General features: G+C 45.0%; 1 long non-coding RNA gene across 1 annotated transcript in view; it reads left to right on the top strand.

Annotated features, from left to right (window-relative positions):
* Positions 1-2,650: 2,650 nt before the first annotated feature.
* LOC132208600 (uncharacterized) overlaps positions 2,651-22,839 on the top strand; it is a 56,234-nt gene continuing 36,045 nt past the window's right edge. Inside the window, exons 1-2 of the long non-coding RNA XR_009444728.1 lie at positions 2,651-2,708; positions 8,921-10,369. This is a non-coding gene — a long non-coding RNA (uncharacterized LOC132208600). The remainder of the gene's footprint in view (positions 2,709-8,920; positions 10,370-22,839) is intronic.

Here is a 22,839-nt window from a genome sequence, read left to right as displayed (position 1 = left end):
AACTGGGGCAAGAACAGATGAAGGTTTGATAACCTGCGCTGACATGATGGACCAAATGGTCGTCTTCCACGCTGTAAAAACTCAGATGGAGAAACTGATCTGCAGTGAAAATGGTCACAAATGAAAAAGCAAAAGCAGTGTCATTGCAGAAATGTACCACACCCGCTGCCCCTTTCACTGGTGGTCTCGTGGCTAGGATTCGGCCCCTCACCCCTCCCCAGCCCAGCTTTGATTCCTAGTCAGGGAATAGTCACTCTGCTGTATTATTTAATCATGGTGACAGCACTTCTAACTGATCCTTCAGGAGATGGAAGGTGAACCGTGTAGTCCCAGACGTGACTCAGATTAAAATAAAACAAAGAGCTGGGGAAATATGACACAAAAATGGAATTGACATGGAAGCTCAGCAGGCCTGGCAGCATCTGTGTCGGGAAACAGAGTTAGCAAATGGTTTAAAACAAGAAGAGAGTGGACGTCAGGAAAAGTGAAGGGCCACGGTGGTTTGTAGGAGCTGACCGTAGGCCTCATGCAGCCAGGCCCTACGTCGGTTCTGAAGGCAGGAAAGCTGATGCTTCGGGTTCTGAAGAAGGGTGAGACCCGAAACATCAAATTTCCTGCTCCTCTGATGCTGCTTGGTCTGATGTGCTTATCCAGCTCCACACCTTGTTATCTCAGATACTCAAGCATCGGCAGTTCCTACTATCTCTGGGCTCTGATGACTGGTTTTCACTGTTTACCCTGATATATAACCACTCTGGATCAATCACCCACAATGACTCTCGTTTGCGTGTTGACGGTGCACATCTCACCTCATTTCAGAGTTCGGAGAGGATCCATGCATGTTAACCTGGCAAATTTCACTCAAGTCATCCTAACAGTCTCGTATTAAGACCATAAACTTTAGTTGCAGAAAGGGACCATCCAGCCCATTCAGTCTGTTCCACCACTTACTGATCTCGTGTCTGATATGATAATCCTGAGCTGCACTTTCTTGCCTTTCCCCATAACACTTGATACCTTCACTGATTAAAAATCTGCCAATCTCACCATTGAATACACTGAATGACCCAGATCTGACAAGCCTCTGCTGTAAGGAATTCCATGGATTCACCATCATTTGAGAGAATAAACGTTTCCTCATCTGTCTTAAATGTGCAACCCCCATTCTGATACTAGGCACGCTCGTGCAGATTGCCCAAAAGGAAAACCATTTTTTGTGTCCAACATATTAAATCTCAAAGAAATCTGTATGCTGTAATAAGGCGCAAGTATTATTTTTGCAGTACTGTGTTTGAGCACTTGAAGTCATTGGATTTCAGCATTTCCTCCTGTTTGCTTTCATCCCTGATGTCAAACTGTTATTATTCTGACAGAGCTATTCCCTTTATGTGTTTTCATGTCAGGAATTCACGTTCATTTTAAGAATTTTGAGAGGAACAATAAAATCCTCATTCCTATTTCGGAATCAAACCATGAACACAACAGTTGCAATGCTCAGTCCCAAAAAGGAAGGTGCAGACAATACTTACACGTTTTCTGTCTTGACACTGCTTTTGACCCTTTGTTTCAGTTGCAAAATATTAGTCAGTGAGATTTTAACACCACGGAGAAAGAACCTTCAGCCCATTATATCTATGCAGTCATCAAATATCTCACTATAAATAAAAACCGGAGGAAGGGTCACCTGGCCTGAAACGTTAACTCTGTTTTCTCCTCCACAGATGCTGCCAGACTTGCTCAGCTTTACCAGAAACTTTGTTTATGATCTCACTTCTGAAGCCAGTTTCCAGGGCTTGGCCCAGCACATCTACTGCTTTGACGTTTCAAGTGCTCATCCAAACAGGTAGTCAATGTTTGAGGGCATCAGTGGAACAAAAACACTTTCTTCAACAAAGGAAAGGAAAACATTGCTGTTTGCTGCAACATGAAACTACATTTTCCTCTTTGAAGACTGCTATGAAAGCCAAACCGTTTCTCAGAGCCGTTTGCCAGTTTCCCCCATGATGCCAACAGTGTAGAATGAAATCCCACACCGCCTGAGGTTACCACTAATGACTTTCTACTTTCAACCTCACTGCTGACATGAGTTGTGGTGTCCCTCAGGTTCAGCCACCACCAGTTTTGCCTCTCTAATAAGAAAGCAATCCTCTGACCTAGAATGTGAACGGCATCTGGGTGTCAGGCTCAATGTGTGACTCAGTGTCAGACTTTGTAATATTATATCCATGGGATGCAAAAGGCACGTTTTATACTTTATAAAATGTATGTCAGTTGTCCTGGTAGGAAGTATAGAGAAAGATTGCTTGTACACATTACAACAAATACAATTCAATATTTACAATAGGCCAAGCAGCATCTCAGGAGCACAAAAGCTGACGTTTCGGGCCTAGACCCTTCATCCAGCTATTGGATGAAGGGTCTAGGCCCGAAACGTCAGCTTTTGTGCTCCTGAGATGCTGCTTGGCCTGCTGTGTTCATCCAGCCTCACATTTTATTATCTTGGAATTCTCCAGCATCTGCAGCTCCCATTATCTCTCTCTCTCTCAATCTTTACAATGACGGGTACGTAACCCAGAATTCTGAGTGCTGCGCACATCATTGCTGATCACTGCGCAGGCTCAGTAAGTTCCCAAGTGCCCACTGTCTAGATCATGCGCGGTGGGAGTGAACCTGAGCCGCAGTCGCTGTTTTCCTCGGCTCCACAAGAGGTAATAATAAGGCGGAACGGGGGAGGCAATAGACCGGTCAGTGAGACGGGGAGGATTTCTGAACACTTTGCGAATGTGACAGATCCCGTATAAAGAAGCAATCTGTCCCGGTTTCATAAAATGTTAAAATCGAGGCTCCCTCTCAATGGCAGACCGTGGGTAACGGCAGGCATCTTTGTAGGAGGCAGAGGGCATCAAGGCGCATGTGCGGTTGCCCTGGGCCAGGGGAGAGAAAGTTGTGAATGTCTCTCCTGGACTGACAGAGATAGCGTTTTTATAAGAGATAATGGGAACTGCAGATGCTGGAGAATCCAAGATAACAACGTGTGGAGCTGGATGAACACAGCATGACAAGCAGCATTCAGGAGCACAAAAGCTGACGTTTTGGGCCTAGACCCTACATCAGAGAGGGGGATGGGGCGAGGGTTCTGGAATAAATAGGGAGATAGGGGGAGGTGGCCCGAAGATGGAGAGAAAAGAAGATGGAGAGGAGAGTATAGGTGGGGAGGTAGGGAGGGGATAGGTCAGTCCAGGGAGGACGGACAGGTCGAAGAGCCGGGATGAGGTTAGTAGGTGGGAACACCTGCACGTCTTCCCTGGACTGACTTATCCCCTCCCTACCTCCCCACCTATACTCTCCTCTCCAACTATCTTCTTTTCACTCCGTCTTCAGTCCGCCTCCGCCTCTCTCCCTATTTATTGCAGAACCCTCTCCCCATCCCCCTCTCTGATGAATGGTCGAGGCCCGAAACGTCAGCTTTTGTGCTCCTGAGATGCTGCTTGGCCTGCTGTGTTCGTCCAGCTCCACACTTGTTATCTTGGCGTTTTTATAAACTGCTTTTACAGGGAGTCGGGAGGGGAGCATTTACACAGCACACTCCAAATCAAGGAAATAGTTGCTTCTTCCGAAATTGTGTCCCAGGTTGACTGAGATGGCATTTGTAATTTTTTTACAGCACATCAGAAGAGGATTTGCAGATCGGAAACTCAAACTAAATGATCTAAGCATGCCTTTTTTTTATTCATTTAGCACTGGGTATTATTGGCCTTTAAAGGGAAGTATTGAGTAAAATAAAAATAGCACAAAATTCCTTTCTTACGTTTCCCAGTAACTATTGCCCAATATCTTAAATCTGTATACCAAACAGTTTTACTATCAGCAAAGAGGAACAACTGCTCTTTATCCACCTGATTTAAACCTGAACACCTTTATCAAATCAGAGATAGCAAGAACTGCAGATGCTGGAAACTGAGATAACACACTGTGGAGCTGGAGGAACATAGCAGGCCAGACAACATTGGAGGAGGAGGCAAGTTGACATTTCAGGAAGGGACCTTTCATCAGAACATTTTCCTCCAGGTCCACACTATATTATCACCCCCTTTATCTACTGGCATATTGATCTCCTTTGCACTGTGAGGAACAACTTGAGTTTCTCCAATGTGACCTTAGAACCAGTATCCCTCAGTTCTTTAAACATTCTGATGAATTTCTTTTTGAATCATGAGTTGGCCGTCACATCCTTCATGGAGGTCACCTTTTTGTGCAGACCCAAATGCTGTCTGTTCAAATGAGTGATGTTATGACACGTGGACAATTACTCAGTGACATCACTCTGATTCCTAGGTATCCTGAACTGTGATAGTTTCCTCTGACCCCAGTGCTTTTGATAATTTTTCAGGGGTAGAGTTTAGCATTTGATTTTAAAGTTGGAACACAACAAAATTATTTCAGTATTTTTTAACCAGTAATCTACACAATTCAGCTTCTCGTGCTGTTCTCAGACATCTGACTCTGGGGCTGGTGTTCTTTCTTTCACAGCATTGTGAGAGCTCATGTGGGAAGATAGAGCTGTTAAGGCAGCAGCACATGGTTGGTAGAATTTTCTCACCCCCATAATATTGTGAGACTGATGTTAAAAGTTGCTGTATAACACTGATGAATGAGAGCCCATCCATTGTCCTGGTTCATTTCTGCTCTCCTCGATCAACTCTGTCATGTCTAAGTTCCTCTGTCTCCAATAACGGGTGTGACTATCCTAGATATTTTATTGTTACTTTCATCCACTCTCTAAATGAGGTTTATACAGCAGAAAATTGCCTGACCATTTGCTGCTGGCAATTATATTTCCTTAGTACCTCCCACAATGCTGTTCAGCGTGGAGTGACTCATGAAATGGTGATGAAGGAACTGTGATATGTGTCCAAATCAATGACAATTAATTGATATCAATGTAGTATCTTTCACTGAGTGGAAACTTCCAGATTGTTCCTCAGGAGTATTACAATGCAACGTTTGACCAGAATCATCAATAAGATGTTAGGAAGGTGACAAAATGCTTTATGGTCAAATTTGTTGTTTTGAAGGCATATTTTCAAGTGTAAAACTGAGGCAGAGAAAGGGAGAGTTTTAGTTAGGAAATTTCACCATTTGTGGCCTTGGCAGCTAAAACCTGAGGGCACCAAATGTGAAACATTAAAAAACAAGAATTTTCAGGAGTATGGAATTGGAGATAATGCAGGTATTTGGAAGGGCATTTTTTAAAAAACAATGTCATTCTTGGGATTGGGGTGGGCATGACCGCCTGGTTTAGCATTTAGAATAGCTGGTTTAGAATTCTATCAAGTTGGTAAGACATCAACTTTCCTGCACCCTATCACTGATAAGCCCATTTTCTTCCAAATGTAAATAGATCCTATCCCTCAGTATTTTCTCCAATGGCTTCCCTATCATGGATGTCAAGTTCACTGGCCCATAATTTGCTGGATTATCCTTGCTACCTCCTTAAACAAGGGGAAAACATTAGCAATTCTCCAGTCCTCCGGGACCTCACCCGTGCTCAAGGATGCTGCAAAGATATCTGTTCAGGCCCCAGCTATTTCTTCACTCGCTTCCCTCAATAGCCTGGGATCGATGACATCTGGGCCAGGGGACTTGCCAACCCTAATGCCTTTCAGAATACCCAACACTCCCCCAACCTCCCTCCTTATGCCCACTTGACCAACAGTAATCAAAAATCTATCACCAACCTCAACATCTGTCATGTTTTTCTCTAAGTGAATACAGAGTTAAAGTACTCATCAAGAATCTCACTCATTTTCTCTGACTCCTTGCATAACTTCCCTCCTTCATTCTTGACTGGGCCAACTCTTTCGCCAGTTACCCTCTTGCTCCTTATGTATGTCAAAAGGCTTTGGGAATTTGCTAACCCCTGTTTGCTAAAGATATTTCACGATCCCTTTCAGCCCTTTTATTTCTTCGTTTCAGGTTAGTCCTATTTTCCCGAACATTACAGCACAGTACAGGCTCTTGGGCCCTCGATGTTGTGCCAACATGTCATACCAATCTGAAGCCCATCTAACCTATACTATTCCGTGTACGCCCATATGCTTATCCAAATTCTTCCAAAGCTTCGTCTGTTTTCAGTCGCCTAGACGTTATGTATGCTTCCATTTTCCTCTTTGTCAGTCTCACAATTTTACCTGTCATCCATTGTTCCCTAATCTTGCCCTTTCTGTCACTCATTTTCACAGGGACATGTCTGTCCTACAGTCTAATAAACCTCTCTTTAAAAGTCTCCCACATATCAAATGTGGATTTACCCTCAAACAGATGCTCCAAATCCACTTTCCCCACTTCCTTTCAAATTTTGCTTTTGTTGGCCTTCCCCCAGTTTAGCACTCTTCCTTCAGGACTACGCTCTTCTTTGTCCATCAATATTTATTCCCCAACACCAGGCTCAGTATGGCGCCTTCATAAGTTGGAGTATTTACATGCAGCTCTAGAAAGCCCTCCCCCATGATCCTTACAAATTCTGCTCCATCTAAACCACTAACTCGAAGTGAAGATAACAAAGTGTGAAGCTGGACGAACACAGCAGGCCAAGCAGCATCTCAGGAGCACAAAAGCTGACGTTTCAGGTCTAGACCCTTCATCAGAGAGGGGGATGGGGAGAGGGTTCTGAAATAAATAGGGAGAGAAGGGGAGGCGGACCGAAGATGGATAGAAGAGAAGATAGGTGGAGAGGAGAGTATAGGTGGGGATGGCATAGGTCAGTCCGGGGAGGACGGACAGGTCAAGGAGGCGGGATGAGGTTGGTGTGTGGGAAATGGAGGTGCGGCTTGAGGTGGGAAGAGGGGATAAGTGAGAGGAAGAACGGGTTAGGGAGGCGGGGACGAGCTGGGCTGGTTTTGGGATGCTGTGGGGGAGATGGAGACTTTGAAGTTTGTGAAGCCAACATTGATACCATTGGGCTGCAGGGTTCCCAAATGGAATTTGTGTTGCTGTTCCTGCAACCTTCGGGTGGCATCATCGTGGCACTGCAGGTGGCCGACGATGGAAATGTCGTCTATGGAATGGGAGGGGGAGTTAAAATGGTTTGCGAATGGGAGGTGCGGTTGTTTATTGTGAACCGTGCGGACGTGTTCTGCAAAGTGGTCCCCAACCCTCCACTTGGAAAGTCATCTTGGGGCCTGGGATGGGGGTGAGGGAGGAGGTGTGGGGGCAAGTGTCGCACTTCCTGTGGTTGCAGGGAAAGGTGCCTGGAGAGGTGGGGTTGGAGGGGATTGTGGAGCGAACAAGGGAGTCACGGAGTGAGTGGTCTCTTCAAAAGGCAGACAAGGTTGGGGATGGAAAATGTCTTGGGTGGTGGGATTGGATTGTAGATGGCGGAAGTGTCGGAGGATGAAGTGTTGTATCCGGAGGTTGGTGGGGTGGTATGTGAGGACAGAAGAGATTCTCTTAGGGCGGTTATTGCGGGGTCGCAGTGTGAAGGATGTGTTGTGGGAAATGCGGGAGACGTGGTCAAGGGAATTCTTGACCACTGCAGGGGGACGTTGCGGTCCTTGAAGAACGCAGCCATGTGGGATGTGTGAGAGTGGAATGCCTCATCCTGGGAGCAGATGTGGTGAAGGCGAATGGAATTTTTGCAGGGTTTGGGTGGGAGGTGGTGTACTCTAGGTAGCTGTGGGAGTCGGTGGGCTTGAAATGGGCATAAGTTTCTAGCTGGGTAAATGAGATGGAGACAGAGAGGTCCAGGAAGGTGAGGGATGTGTTGGAGATGGCCCAGGTGAACTTGAGGTTGGGGTGGAAGGTGCTTGTGAAGTGGATAAACACTTCGGTCCTCCTCCCCCATCTCCCTATTTATTTCAGAACCCTCTCCCCATCCCCCTCGCTGATGAAAGGTCTAGGCCTGAAACGTCAGCTTTTGTGCTCCTGAGATGCTGCTTGGCCTGCTGTGTTCATCCAGCTTCGCACTTTGTTATCTTGGATTCTCCAGCATCTGCAGTTCCCATTATCTCTGATCATAACTCTAAGTGAATCCCAGTCAATGTTGGGAACATTAAAATCTCCCGTCACCAACACCCTGTTGCTCCTACATCTTTCCATAATCTGTCCACGTATTTGTACCTCCTAAAGTGGAACCTCCTTCCCTTACAGCATTGAGAGAGCTGATGTGGGAAGAGAAAGCTGTTAAGACAGCAGCACATGGTTGGGAGAATGAGCAGTGGTAAAAATCTCATTGAGATACACTCAGTGGAAGGAAGCAAAAAAACACTAAACAGAGCTCAAGGACACACAAAAGTAGAGGCAGAGAAATAAGACAAGTGCAGAGAGGGGAATGTGAGAGGACCGTGAGGAGATGTGTAATGATAGTTAAGTCGAGAGGTAACAAAGGAATGGATGAGTGTTTCAGCAGCAAATGAGCAGAGACTCGGAGGAGTTGGGTAATGTTACTGCGGCAGAATTAGGCAGTCTCAATGACGGTGGGGATATGTGGCTGAAAACTCAGTTCGGGATGAAATATTTCACCATGGTTATGACGTTTTGTTTCAAACTCAGGCAATTGCCACAGAGGGTTTGGAGTCAGTTGTGAGGCAGTGGAGTTTGTGTTGGGGAAACATGATAAAGGCCTTGGTTTTGTCATTAGTTAATGGGAGGAAATTTCTGCTACACCAGGACTGGATGTCAGCAAAGTTTGGATGGTTTGTGACCTGGAGGGAATTTAGAGATGTTGGTGTTCACATCCACCTGCTACCCTGCCCCTTCTCAATGATGGAGGCTGGGTGTTTAAATGACTCTGACAAAGTTCTGATCAAGTTGCCGGTGTTCAAAATCCCTCGCTTTCATTCTCTATCTTCACACAGAAGCCAGTGTCTTGTGAGAGATTGTCTCTGACTCTCTTGTTTTTTGTTTGATGTCAATTTCATAGGATATTAGAAGGGGAAGACGAACACAACCAAACGTCACGCTCATTTCATCACAAATGGAACATGATCAGATTTTAAACCTGGTAGGAAAACGGTCCATTCACACTGGAGAGAAACTACGCATGTTGTGTGTGTGGACAAGGCTTCAGCCAATCATCAGACCTCACAAACCACAAATGCAGTCACACTGGGGTGAAACTGTGGAAATGTGGAGATTGTGGGGAGGAATTCATTTCCTCTTCTGAGCTGAAACCTCATCGACAGATTCACGCCAGTAACAGGCCATTTACCTGCTCAATGTGTCGGGAGGGATTCACTCAGTCATCTCACCTGCTGCAATGCCAGCTCATTCACACTGATAAGAGACCATTTCAAAGCTCAGACTTTGGAAAATGCTTCAGAACATCCCAGAACCTGATGTCCCATTAACTAGCTTGCATTAATGAGAGACCTTTTAAATGCCAAAACTGTGGAAAATGTTATAAAACCTCTGGAAACTTGGCGGCCCATCAACATCTTCACACTGAAGAGAGACCCTTTAAATGTCGAGACTGGAAAATACTATAAAACACCTGGGGACCTGATGATCCACCAAAGTGCTCACGTGGAGGAGAGATATTTTAAATGCCTAAACTGTGGGACGTGCTTTATAAGTCCCAGGGATCTCATGTCGCATCAACTAGCTCACATTAATGAGAGACCTTTTAAATGCTCAGCCTGCAGAAAATGCTACAAAACCCCCGGACCTGATATCCCATCAACATGTTCACCCTGAAAAGGTTCTGTCACTCTGGGACTGGGTACAGGTGATCATTCAACCTCACAGAACACCAGCAGGTTCACACTGGGAAGAGACCATTCAGCTGCTCCGAGTGTGGGAGGGGATTCACTCAGTCGTCTAACCTCCTGAGACACCAGCAAATTCACACTGTGGAGAAATCTTTCAAATGCCCAGACTGCAGGAAGCGCTGCAGAAGCTCCTGGGAACTGAATTGTCATCTACATGTTCAAGCTGAGGAGAGACCTTATAAATGCTGCGATTATGGGTATCCCTATGCAAGATCTTGGAGGTAGTTTTATCATCAATGTGTTCAAATTGAGGAGAAACCTTTGAAGTGTCCGGTCTGTGGGAAGTGCTATCGAAGTTCTGTCGAACTGATGTCCCATCAACATTTTCACATGATGAGGTATCTTTTCGGAGGCTTTCATTGTGGGACTGGGTTCAGGTGATCATCTCAACTCTCAGTAAACCAGCAAGTTCACACTGGGTAGAATGTATTTACCTGCTGCATGTGAGGAAAAAGAAAAGAACACTTGGGTCACTCCTCAGCCCTGCTGAGACAGCACAGAGCCACCCTGGAGAACAGGCCATTCACCTGCTCTGTGTGGGGGAAGGAATTCACTCATTTGACAATCCTGCTGAGACAACATAGAGTTCACAGATCTCAATGGTAATTTGACTTTGCAGTTCAAAACATTCATGACTGAAAGCAATTTTTAAAATATTCTGGATAAAAGTGAAAAAAAAAAACCTTTGTTTCAAACAGTGTGGCAGGTCACTGTAAAGATGTGATCATGGTGTACTTGGAAGAGGCAGCGTGGCTTCACCAAGGGGGCTTCATGCCTGACAAATCTGATGAAATTCTTTGAGGGGGTACTGAACATCCTGGATGAAGGGGAACCAGTGGAAGTGATCTGTTGGATTTTCAGAAGGCATTGACTGGCTGCCGTACAGGAAGCTGCCAAATAAGGGAAGTGCCCGTGGTCTTAGGAACAAAGTACTGGCATGGATTGAGGATTGGCTGACTGGCAGAAGGCAAAGAGTTGGGATAAAGGGGACTTTTTCAGATTGACAGCCGGATGACTAGTGGAGTTGAGCAGGAGCAAGTGTTGGCACCACAGCTATTCATGCAATTTATTAATGAGCTGGACAAAGGAATTAAGGACATGGTCGCTAAGTTTGCAGATGACTCAATGATAGATGGAGGGACAGGTTGTATCGATGCTGTGGGAAGCCTTCAAAATGACTTGGACAGGCTGGGGGAGTGCACAAAGAAGTGGCATGTGGATCCAGTGAAGGAAAGTGCAAGGCTATTCATTTGGGTGGGAAGAGTAAAGACATAGACTATTTTCTGAACACGGAAAACCTTCAGAAATCTAAAGTCAAAAGAGACTTAAAAGATTCAGCTCAGGATTCTTTGTAAGGTTGATATGCAGGTTCAAATAGTGGTAATAAGGCAAAGGCAATGTAGACATTCATTTGAAGACAGCTCGAGCAGAAATGTACTGCTGAGGCTATAAAAGGTGCTTGTCAAACCGCAGTGGGAAAATTGAGTAGTTTTGGGTCCTGTATTAAGAAAAGATGCGCTGGTGTTTGAGGGATCCAGAGGACGTTTACAAGATTGATTGCAGGGATGAAGGACTTGTTAAATAAAACTAAAAAAAATCACATATTAGACATAAACAATTGGGTGAAAATGAATCTTTCGAATAGTATGAATAGTGTGGGGGCATTCCTAAGAGGAGCACCAGGAAAGCAAAGAGAGATATGAGATAGTCTTGGTGAGTAAGTTTGAGGATGTCTCAAAGGAATGCCACAAGTACATTAGAGAAAGAGAGCAACGAGAGAGAGTTGGGCTCCATACAGATGAAGGAGTTGATCTTTGTGTTGAGTCTCAGGAGTTGGGAAACATATTACGTAAATATTTTGCCTCTGTTTTTACTGTGGAGAAAGAAACGGAGGCTGGAGAACTCAGGGAAATAAATAATGATATATTGAAAACAGTTCACATTATAAAAGAGGAAGTGCTGGTGGTCTTAAAAGGTATAGATGTGGATAATTCTCTGGGTTCTGAGCAAGTATGTCTAGGGCATTTTGGAAAGTTAGGGAGAAAATTGTGAGCCGCTGCAGAAACATTTGTATCATCTCTAAATAATGGTGAAGTTTCTAATAACTGGAGAATGGCTGGTGTTTGCATCTGTTTGAAAACTGATGTGAGGAGAAGCCTGAGAACCATAAATCTGTGAGCCGATGCATATAGAGAGGCACTGACTGATTAGGGATAGCCAGCATGGTTTTACGCAAGAGAAATCACGCCCCACACACTTCATTGAGTTTTTGTGAGGAAGTGACTAAGAAGGTTGATAAGAGCACAGCTGTTCACATTGTTTACTTGGAGTAAAGTGAAGCTTTCAACAAAGTTCCTTGTGAGAAATGCATTATTAAAGTTAGATCACATGGGATTCAGGATGAGCTTGCTAATTGGATACAGAGTTTGTTAATGGCAAGAGACAAACTGGTGCTGGATGTTGTTTTTCAGAATGGACACCTGTTCAACAGGGTCTTCTGCTGGGTCCACTTTCGTTTGTCATTTGTGTAAATGATTCAGATGGGACGATAGAAGGCATGGTTAGTAAGTTTGTGAGTGATTCCCAAATTTCTGGTATGGTGGCCAATGAAGATATTTAAGATTACAAAGATAGCTTGTTCAATTGGGTCAATGGGCTCAGGAGTGGCAGATGGAGTCTAAATTTGAAAAAATACACGGTACTGTGTTTTGGTAAAACAAACAAGGACAGGACTGATACAATTGAAAGCTTTGTGAATCATCGAGGAGAGTCGTATCTGAACTTCAGGCGGCCCTGGGGTGGCGAGGGATAAAAAAAGGTGCAGGCTCCACTTGAATGTGGTGATCTGAGGGCAATGGGGAAGGGGAGGGAAAGGCTGGATTCCCCTGTTTCTCCATCCAGCTGGTTACTTCCCTGTATTTCATCTTGGAAAATCTGGAAGAAATTCTGCTGTGACTTGTTGTCATTTTAATGGGGAGGTGGGTGGGATGGGTGTGCCAGGATATCGGAAGGGAGTGGGATCCCACCCCCTCTATATGCCATTCCCTCCTACCACCCCCGGTTGGTCTGTGTGAAGTTTGTGAGTAAATGGAGCGAATTGTTTCCATTGACTGGGACTTCATTCCTCTCTCTGGGGGTGAGCGTTGGAGGAATGGGGAGATCAGCGCAGGCTCTGGATTGGAGATAAGGAGGGGGATCAATATTTCAAAGGGGCCGAGACTGCAGGGCCTGACACCCACACTCCCTCACGGCCAATGTTTGGTGTGAAATTAATCCTCTCTCATCAACAAGTGACTATTGTTTTGCTGCTTGTGGGAACCGGCACAGTGGAGAGTGTAGGGGCCAAGATGGTGGTATGGAGGGAAATTGGAGACAGCTGAAAGAGGGACAGGGCTGAGGGACATAGATACAGGTTCTGAGGAAAAGGGGGTGAGGGATTAACTCCAGTGTTCAGTCTGAGCTGAGGTCTAAGTTAAAATGGGGTGTTTAGTAGTTGCTGGTGGACTCAGTGGGGGAATCCTTTTTTCACGTTGCAATCTTGCTGTGTGGGGACAGCCTGCAGCCTTTTCCTCTACAGGAGCAGGGGTCCACCATTTCCAAATTCAGATGAGGTGGGTGTGTCGGCGCTTCTGATCTTGGCCGGTGAAGAATATGGAAACCTTTAGTCTCTTCAGTATGGGGAAGCTGGGGAAAGCTGTTGGGATGCTGCTGTGCAGAATGTCCTTCATTCCGCAGTCAGTCCTTCAGTTTGTGGGGGCAGGGTGTGGTTGGCTCCAACAAAGTTTTGAGGGAATCCCTTCGAGGTACATTAAGTGGCTGCCTGTGGAATCTTGCTGTGCATCCCCTTGGTCTGCGGAACAGCCTCAAACGTGTTGTGTGTCTGTCTACAGGGCCCTGAGCGGACACTGCTGACAGCTTTTAGTGGGTGAAATGCATCGTCCCTCCTTTACGCTCAACTCCGATCACTCCCACCTCTTGTCATCGCCTCACCCTCCAAAATGTGATATTGGTGTCGCAAACATCTAGGAGACACGGCGGGGAGATTGCAACTTGTGGAAAATGTAAGCCAGGAGTGTTTCAATCAAAACAGAGGAAATGGAGAGAGAGAGAGATAGAGAGAGAGAAATAGATACCGATTCTCAAGAGCAAGAAAAGCTGAACGGAGAGGTCGATGGCGTCAAAGAGAAGAAGATAGAGGGACAGAGGAGTGAGAGAGAGTGAGATGGGGCAGAGACAGGCAGAGAGGAAGAGAGAGAGAGAGCGATTGTTGAGCAGCAGAAAGCAGAGCAGAGATGGAGAGGTGGATGGGGCAGAGAGGAAGAGAGACAGAGGGACAGCCACAGACAGAAAAGTGACAGAGAGAGAGAGGGAGAGTTTGATCAATTCTCAAGAGTAGGACAAAGTTGGACAGAGATAGAGAGGTGGATTGGGACAGAGAGAGGGAGGGAAGACTGACAGTGATAGAGACAGGGACAGAGAGAGAGAGAGAAAAGTAAGTGTATCAGTTCATCATTAATATGTCATGTAGAAACAGCCCCAATCCTGGAAGTAGTGGTCATGGGGTCTATGCCTGCTGAATGGGAGTGGGACGGTCTTTGGTCTTTTTATTGTTTTTTTTCCCGCAGGGAGTCAGAAACTCATCTAGAGGGACAAAGAGAGAGACGCAGGCTCCGGTGAGTGACTCCCCATCAGTGATTAATTGTCCAGCCTCTCAGAAAGTAAACACTGGATGCAGTCAGAAAGCATTTCTCCCCTGATCCGATGTCAAATTTGTTCCTATTCTCTGGGTTTAAAATCAGGGAAAGTGCTGATAAATTGGGGAAATTTTGAAAGAGGCCTGTGATGGAATCTCATACGTTTCTCTTCATTTTTGTTTCAAAACTTTGGCTTTGATGGATCAATTTCCTTCTCTTCCACCAGAGGAGATTACTGAGAGACTGAAGCTTATACACATACAGTGGTGGACACAATCTCTGGCAGTGGAGATGTTCGGGGTGGGGGGTCGTGTAGTTGGGGATGTCCGGTGGAGGGGAGCCCCACCATCTGGAGTACATATCTCTCTGTCCTCCCTTTAAACAGAAACACTGAGGTGGTTTGAGCCTCTTCCTGTTCCCTCTTGAAGATGATGGGCTGTTCTGGAGGTGGTAGGGCAATTGGGGGAAAGGGTCAGATTTTGGAAGCTCGGGCAGAGAATGGTGTGATTTTGCTGTGTTTTAGGTGATGGGTGTAGGTTTTTTTTTTCATTTCTTGTCTGTCTTTCCAACCTCGCCCCTGAGGAGATTAGATTCAGGAGCTGAAATTTGGGACGAAGCACTGATTGGGAGAATTAAATTGTCCTGCCGTGAGGAAGCTTCGGACAGAGCTGGAACCAAAGAGAAAGAGAGAAATGAGAGCATGATAATAAACCAGCCTGTCGCCTTGTCATTCATTTGCACACGTGTACGCTCACAGGGGAAAATAATTATGGGGTTCAGGCTGTCCCTGAGATTTGTAACACAAGGGGATGAGCTCTGGGCTGGAGGTGTGGGGGAGACAAAGTGGAAAAAGGGGGCTGCTGCTAAGTCTGATGTCACTGCCTTCGACTCTCTTTGCCTCCATATTCTCACCTTCCTGTCCTTCCCACAGTTTTCTATAAATCCTTGTCTCCCCATCATTCTTCACATCCACCCCTGTTCACTCTCCCACATCCCTTCATATTCCTCCCTCCAAATGTCTTGTCCCCTTCCCAGGTTTTTCAAGAACCATTTCATTGTTCAGTCTTGCTGATTTCCAAGTTTACCCATTCACCTCTCCTCAACACTCTCTTTCTCTCTCTCATTGTCCTGTGTGATCTTGATGTTCCTTCCTGAGGGTCATTTTGTCTGCATCCCCACACCACCCCCCATCTCTGTCACTCGTTCTGAATGGTATCTCTCTGTCTGCTCTTCTCTCTCTCGATTTTTCACTGTCCCTTCTGTCTCTCCCACTCTCTATATCTGTCCTTTCTAGTCCTGTCCATGGGATTTCTGTCTTTCTCCTATCTCTGTGTCTCTCTCCTCTTTCTCTTTTTCCTTGTTTTCAATGGGATCTCGCTCTCTCTCTCTCGCTCTCTCTCTCCATCTCCATCTCTGTCCTTCTCTGTTCTTCATGCGAAATGCCAGGGGATCTTCCTGGTCCTTGCAGTGCCTACATGTTGCACCATCACACTTTGGCTAAAGTGAGTGGTAGTCGGGCTTGGGGTGTGCCTGCGAAATGGGATCTTGCTTTGCAGTAAGGCAGTCAATGAACAGGCCAGAGTATCTCTGGGGTGCAGTCAGGGATCCAGTGAGGGTGAGGGGATATTTGGGTTTTGCACATGGAGGGAGATACAGTGGGCTATCTATACACAGTGGAGGCGTCACAGAGGAATGAAGAAAGAGGGTGTAGCTACACGGGCAGCAATCAGAAACTGTGAGGCTGAACATTTTCATTGGGGTAAAAGTCACAGGGGAAATATTTAAACAGGTGCGCAAATTTGTGGGAGGCAATATTTGAGATGACTTAGTGGGGAGTTTGCAAAATTGCGATGGAGAACAAACTTTTGTGGAACTGCAATTGGGAAATGCCATAATTGAGGGGACAATATTTGTTCGGTAGGCCCACAAAATATTGGTATTGGGGGGTGCAATATTGCATTCACCAGCACAAGGATTTGGGATGGGGGTACAATACTGTAAGGGTGGGACAAAAGTTTGACATTCCTCTGGGAGGTAAAGAGAGGGACAAAACTGGGCGGCAGCGAAACTTGGCGGTTATATTGTAGGCAGAAAATTGAGGAAGAAGAATGTGAAATGAGAGAGTCTCAAATTAAATAACAAAATTCTAGGGTCAAATTTGTAGGGACAGTCATATTTGTGGAGGGGGCGGTTGGAATTCGGCAATTTTGAATGGAAACAAAATTTTTGGAGTGGTGTAGGAAAGAAAGAGGCAGTGCAACAAGACACCAGGAGATGAAATAGAGAAAAATGGAGGGAAAGGAGAGAGAAATATGGAGGGAAAAGACAGAGAGAGAGAGAGAGAATGATAGGGGAGGGAACCAAGAGAGAGGGGTGGGGGGCAAAGAGTGGTTGCTCGTGAGAGAGAGAGAGAGAATGAAACAAAATGATCCAGAGTTGACTGAGAGACAGAGATTCAGGTGAGAGAAAGAGACAAAGACTGAGAAAGACCAAAAGGGAGACAAGAGGAGAGACTTTGAATGAAAGAGACAGAAACACAAAGAGGGAGAGAGAGAATGAAATAGAGAGAGACAAGAGTAGAATGTGAGAGGCAGAGAGAGAGAAAGAGACTGACAGAGATAAAGCAAAGGGAGACAAAAGGAGAGACTTAGAGAGAAAGACAGGGACGCAAAGCGAGAAAGCAGAGAAAAAGAGAGGCAAGAAGAGGAGAAGTCAGTGAGATACAGCCAGGAATTCAGGAAAGATACAGAGTCTGAGGAGCCAATACTCACCAGGGTTGCTTCAGGAAGAGGGTGGTACAGGGCCAAAGCTGGCACTGAGATTCCAGCTGTACTCACACTGACACAGACAGTAAGAATAACTCTGATGCTCACCTCCTGGCTTCATCCACATGAACAAGATAAGTATGGCTGTCACAACCAATTTTATAAACCCCAAGTTATGTCATTCAAATCCTTCACTCCTCCCAAATCCCAGCTACCCAATCAGTTCCGAGCTGTCTGTACCTGGTACACACATCGTCCAGATATGGAGCAAACCAAGAAGCTTCTTTGTGACGTTAGAGGTGGGCGGGGGAGGAGTGTGGAGGAGGAGGGGGAAATAAAGCAGCAACTCAGAAGTTCAGTCCAATGTCTCATGATTGTTCCTCCCTTGCACCCCTCCCCCCGACCCGCACTCTCACAAACTCTCTCTCACTCACGCACGCGCACACACACACACACATACACACACACACACACACACACACATTGGCCTCAGACCTAAAACCCACACAGAGGCAAGGCTGCAGTTTCAAAATGGGTATGAAACACTTTTATCCAGACAAGGGAACGGAACCTTCTGCAGCCAGGCACACAAATTGATCCTACAGGTGAACACAGTATTTTCACACAGACTAACGCAAGGTATGAGTCGAGCTGTAGGTAACCATCAAAGACCGGCGATTACTTTCAATTAGTTTCTGAGAATGAATGTCAATCTATTTCACAGGTGAACATCAGGGGATTACATGGATCTGTTGCACAAGTGGAAGTTTGTTCATTGTACAAATAATCCTAAGTTTATCAAACACTGTCACCTCTTTCCTGACAATAGAATGAGGGATTTCATAGGACTGTCCCACTTTCCCATTGATAGTTCATCAGTAAAAGCTGGGAATTATCTGATTGATGCAAGCAGCATGGATTTGTGAGGGATAGATCAGGCCTCACAAACCTTATTGAATTCTTTGAAGAAGTGGCCAAACACATGGATGAAGGTAGAGCAGTGGATGTGGTATACATGCATTTATGTAAGGCGTTCGTTAAGTTTCCCCATGGTAGGCTCATGCAGAAAGTAAGGAGGCATGGGTAGGGAAAATATGGCAGATTGGATTTAGACTTGGCTGACCCTGAGAAGACAAAGGGTGGTAGTGGATGGAAAATAGTCAACATGTTGTTCAGTTACGACTGATGTACCAAAAGGATCTGTCTTGAGTCCTCTTCCTATTTGTAGTTTTTGTAAATGATTTTGATGTAGGAATGGAATGGTGGATTGGCAAGTTCATGGATGATACAAAGGTGGGTTGAGTTATGAATAGTGCAAAGGGCTGTTCTAGGTTACAAAGGGACATTGATAGGATGCAGAGTGGGGCAGACAAGTGACGAATGGAGTTTAACCCTGAAAAGTGTGAGGAGATTCATTTTGGAAGGACAAACTTGAAAGCAGAATACAGTGTTAATGGAAAAATCCTTGGCAGTTGGGAGGAGCATGGGGATCTTGGGGTTCATGTCCAAAGTTTCCTGAAAGCTGGTGGATTGAGTTGTTAAGAAGGCGTATGGTATGGTAGCTTTCATTAATAGAGGGATTGAGTTCAAGAGCCGTGAAGTTATGCTCCAGCTATACAAAAGCCTGGTTCGGCCACAAGTGGAATATTGTGTCCAGTTGTGTTTGCCTCATTACAGGAAAGATGTGGAGGCATTGGCAAAGGTGCAGAGGAGATTTACCAGGATGTTGCCTGGAATGGAACGAAGGCAGTACGAGGGAGGAACATTTGAGAGAGCTAGGGCTTTTCTCTTTAGAATGATGAAGGGTGGGAGGTTGACAAAATGATCAGAAGTATAGATAGAGTGGACAGCCAGAGACTTTTTCCACGGTTGGAGGGAGCTATTATGATGGGAAATAGTTTTAAATTGATTGGAGGTAGATACACACATCGTCCAGATATGGAGCAAACCAAGTCACAGGTAGGTTCTTTACTCAGAGTGGTCGGGGTCTGGAATGCATTGCTAGAGAGGGTAGTGGAGTCGGCCTCTTTGGGGCCTTTAAGCTGCTATTAAATAGGCATATGTATGATAGCATAAGGTAGGGGTGGAGGCTAGATAGACCTTAGGTTTAGGGTAAAAGTTCGGCACAGCATCGTGGGGTGAAGGACCTATACATTGCTCTACACTTCTATGTTCTAGCTCTGTTAATGATAGTTGAATTCGGAGCAGTGTCAGTTACTGCACTCAGTCTGTATGAGTGTCCTGTGTTTCTGTGTGTATGTATGTATGTAATGTTAGTGTCTGCACATATGCATGTATATTTCTGTGTGTATGTCTGTCAGTGTCTGTATGCTTACATGTCAGTGTGTGTCTGTGTTTATGTTTGTCTCTGCATGTGTGCCTCGATGTCTCTCTGTTTATGTGTGTGTGTGTGTGTGTGAGAGTCTGTGTGCATCTCTGTAACTGAGTGTGTGTGTTTCTATCTCAGTTGAACTATCTGTGTATTAGTAGCTGTGTTTTTCCGTTTGTGTGTGAGATAGTGCACATCTAGTGTGTGCCGTATTATGTTTGTGCCTTGGGGTTTCTGTTGTTTTGGAGGCAATTCCATAGAAATTGAGTTATACCTTACCCCCTTTCTGTCTGACCCTCTTGCGTTTGAAGTGATACAATGATCAGCTTGATGTATATCTCCATATGTGTCCGTGTGCATATTTGTATCTGCGAGTCTATATCTGGCTGCAATGAGACTCAGGGGAGAAGTTTAAATGAATTGAAAACCGATGAGTCAAAGGCTCAGACTATCCCTCTCGTACAATGCCACCGCCTGGTGGCGTTCTAACTTCACTACACAAGTGGTACATTTTTTTTTGAAGAAGGTATGTCAGGTTGTACAGTTGTTTCGTTTTTCAAAGAATGTCTTTGGAGACACAGAGCAGTTTTGCCCAATCGATACTGCCCTTGAGATATGAACAGGAGGCAAAAACAGGAAGAGGGACAGTGTGAATGTGGGAGGGAGAGGGAGCAAGGGAGAAAGGTGAAATGTACCAAGACCAGTTTGGAGTGGGTAACCCAGAGGTGGAAGCAAGGACAGAGTGACTTGTACCCAACTCCTGAACTCAGTTTCATTCCTGTCCTCTACTCTGAGGATGACAACTTGGGGCCAATTCTGCCTGTCCGTCCCCCAGCTTCTACAACACAAAGACAAACAACAATACAACTCATTCTGCTGCTTGACACTTCTTAATGAACATTTCAATTATTTACAAACTGAAGTGATAGATACAGTCAGTGGAATGCCGCCTTTTCTCACTGGCCCCTGAATTAAGAGAAACATTGAAATGTATCCCTGCCACCCACTGTGGGATAATTTTGGACAAACCAGCATTACCCTCAGTTTCTTATCATAACAGCAGGCTGCTTCATTGCTAAAACATCGAACTGAAATGAAAATATCCTGCGTGGATTTACAAATGAATTTGATTGATTGGTGAATTTGGGTAAAAGGATATTCTCCTCTGATTCTCTGAATCAGATGTCCGACTGAGCAGAGACTGCCAAGACACCTTCGACTTCTTTAAGAGGGTGGGACATTGAGTCTGGTGTTCTTAGAGACATTCTCTGATCCGAGACATAGAAAGGATTCCTGTCAGGGCTGCTGTGCTTTTGCTGTGATTTTGTGGACGTGAACAGTGAAAGCGGTGAATCCTAGACAATAGGCCCACCAGGGATGAGGACAGAAGTACTATAATTTCTCAATAACTCAGCTTCTGCCTTTTTTTAACTGGACATCAATTTCTTCTCAAAGATGATCAAAACATTGAGTTTTACAGCATGGAAAGAGGAGCATCATCCCAGTTTCCAGGACTTGGCCTGTAGTCTTGTGTGCTGTGACGTTTCAAGTATTCATTTCAATGATAATTTCACGAAATGTTTTAATCTCAATCAACACAACAAATGGGAGGAAAGTTTGAGATGGGAAAACTGTTTCATGCTCCCTCGGGAAACTTAACCTTACCTACAGAAGGAAACAAACAGGGGCACATTCTACCAAGAGTGACAAAGGCTCCTGGAAAGATCAAACCGCAGAAAGTCGGATTTCACCCACTTGGCTTATTTTGTCCCATTCCAGACTTCAAAACTAGAGTCTGGTTACAGCAAATAAAGGAAGCGCTCAGTCACGGCCCTTGGCCTGAGTTCTTCCCCTGTCATTCTGTAGTCTATATGGCCTCAGCTCACTCTTCCATTCAAACACTGATCATATCAGCTGCTTCCTGTCCTTCCGAATGGTCTTCCTCAAATTCCTGGCAAGATAAACAGGAGTGTGGCATTTAAAGCACATTTCAGGCCTGTAGAAGAAATGATATTTTCATAAATTCAGATTATGTTTAAAGTGCTCCTTTGGATCTTGGAAACAGCAGGTGTACAAAAATTGCCTAAGGCATCAGTAAGATGCAAACTCATGACTGCTGGTTTACAAGGCCAGTGCTCTAACCACTGAGCTATTCAGCCACTAGCCTGCCAGTAGTTGGAGGGTCTCGCATATAAGAAATTACAATGTAATAGATAATGGGATAGCCTGTATACTTTAAATCAAGAAATAACAAAATCGAAACAGAGCTGTAGGTATTATGTGCAGGAAGATGGGAGAAAGCAAGGCTGAATCAGACAGTGCCCAAGGTGATATAAACAGAGATCTTTCCTCAGAACGGAAAGGTGGGGTCATTGACCTGAATCATTAACTCTGTTTTTCTTCACAGCTGCCACCAGACCTGCTGAGCCTTTCCAGCAACTTCTGTTTATGTTCCCAATTTACAGCATCCGCAGTTCTTTTGGTTTTTAAACAGATTTTCACTGGTAGTCTAGTAATAAGGTTTCAGTACCTTCACTACCATGGCCTACTAATGGTTAACATGTATAGTTAAAAAAAAGACTGATCTTTAGAAACAGAATAATGTTGTGAACTATTCAGAATCACTTCACCACAGTTACAGTTCCACACCAGCAATGTCAGTTGCAATTGTGTGACGTGCAGTCAGTTTGCAACAAGAACGGCGGGGACATCAGGAAAAGTGAATGATGATAGTGGATAGTGAGAGCTGACTTAGGCCAAGTGGAGACAGGTTCAATGTGGGTGCTCAAGACTGGTTTTCCCTGTTTATCCTGGTATACAATCAATGATACAATAACTCCCATTTGTGTGTTGTCCTTTGCACATCTCACCTCGGTTCATTGCCTCAAGCGGACAGGGAGTCACGTCAGTTTAACTTGGCAACTAACTCAGGTCAGTTTTGCAGCCTGATGTTAGGATGCTAAATTTTAGAAGCAGAAAGCTTGAATAAACATGATTTTCTTCTTCCTGCATCCAGTAAGAGGAAAGGATTTGCTGTTGATTGGAAACATCTCTTTCTGAATTCAATGTCACCCTGCCACAGCAGGAAGAGCTGGAAAATCATGATGAATTGAAAAATAAAACAAGACCCCGTGCCAAAGCGAGGAAGCTGCTGTAGGGATTTATGGGGAGTTACTGCAGAGTGGTCTGAGCACCCAACACACCTAATGTGTTTCAACGTCATTGAACACGTTTTTTTTCCAGAAAGTTGATCGGGTGAATTGGTAAAGCAAAGACAACTAATA

The sequence above is a fragment of the Stegostoma tigrinum genome, unplaced genomic scaffold (assembly GCF_030684315.1).
Source record: "Stegostoma tigrinum isolate sSteTig4 unplaced genomic scaffold, sSteTig4.hap1 scaffold_49, whole genome shotgun sequence".
In the NCBI taxonomy this organism is placed as follows: Eukaryota; Metazoa; Chordata; class Chondrichthyes; order Orectolobiformes; family Stegostomatidae; genus Stegostoma; species Stegostoma tigrinum.
This window is presented reverse-complemented; position numbering and strand designations above follow the sequence as displayed.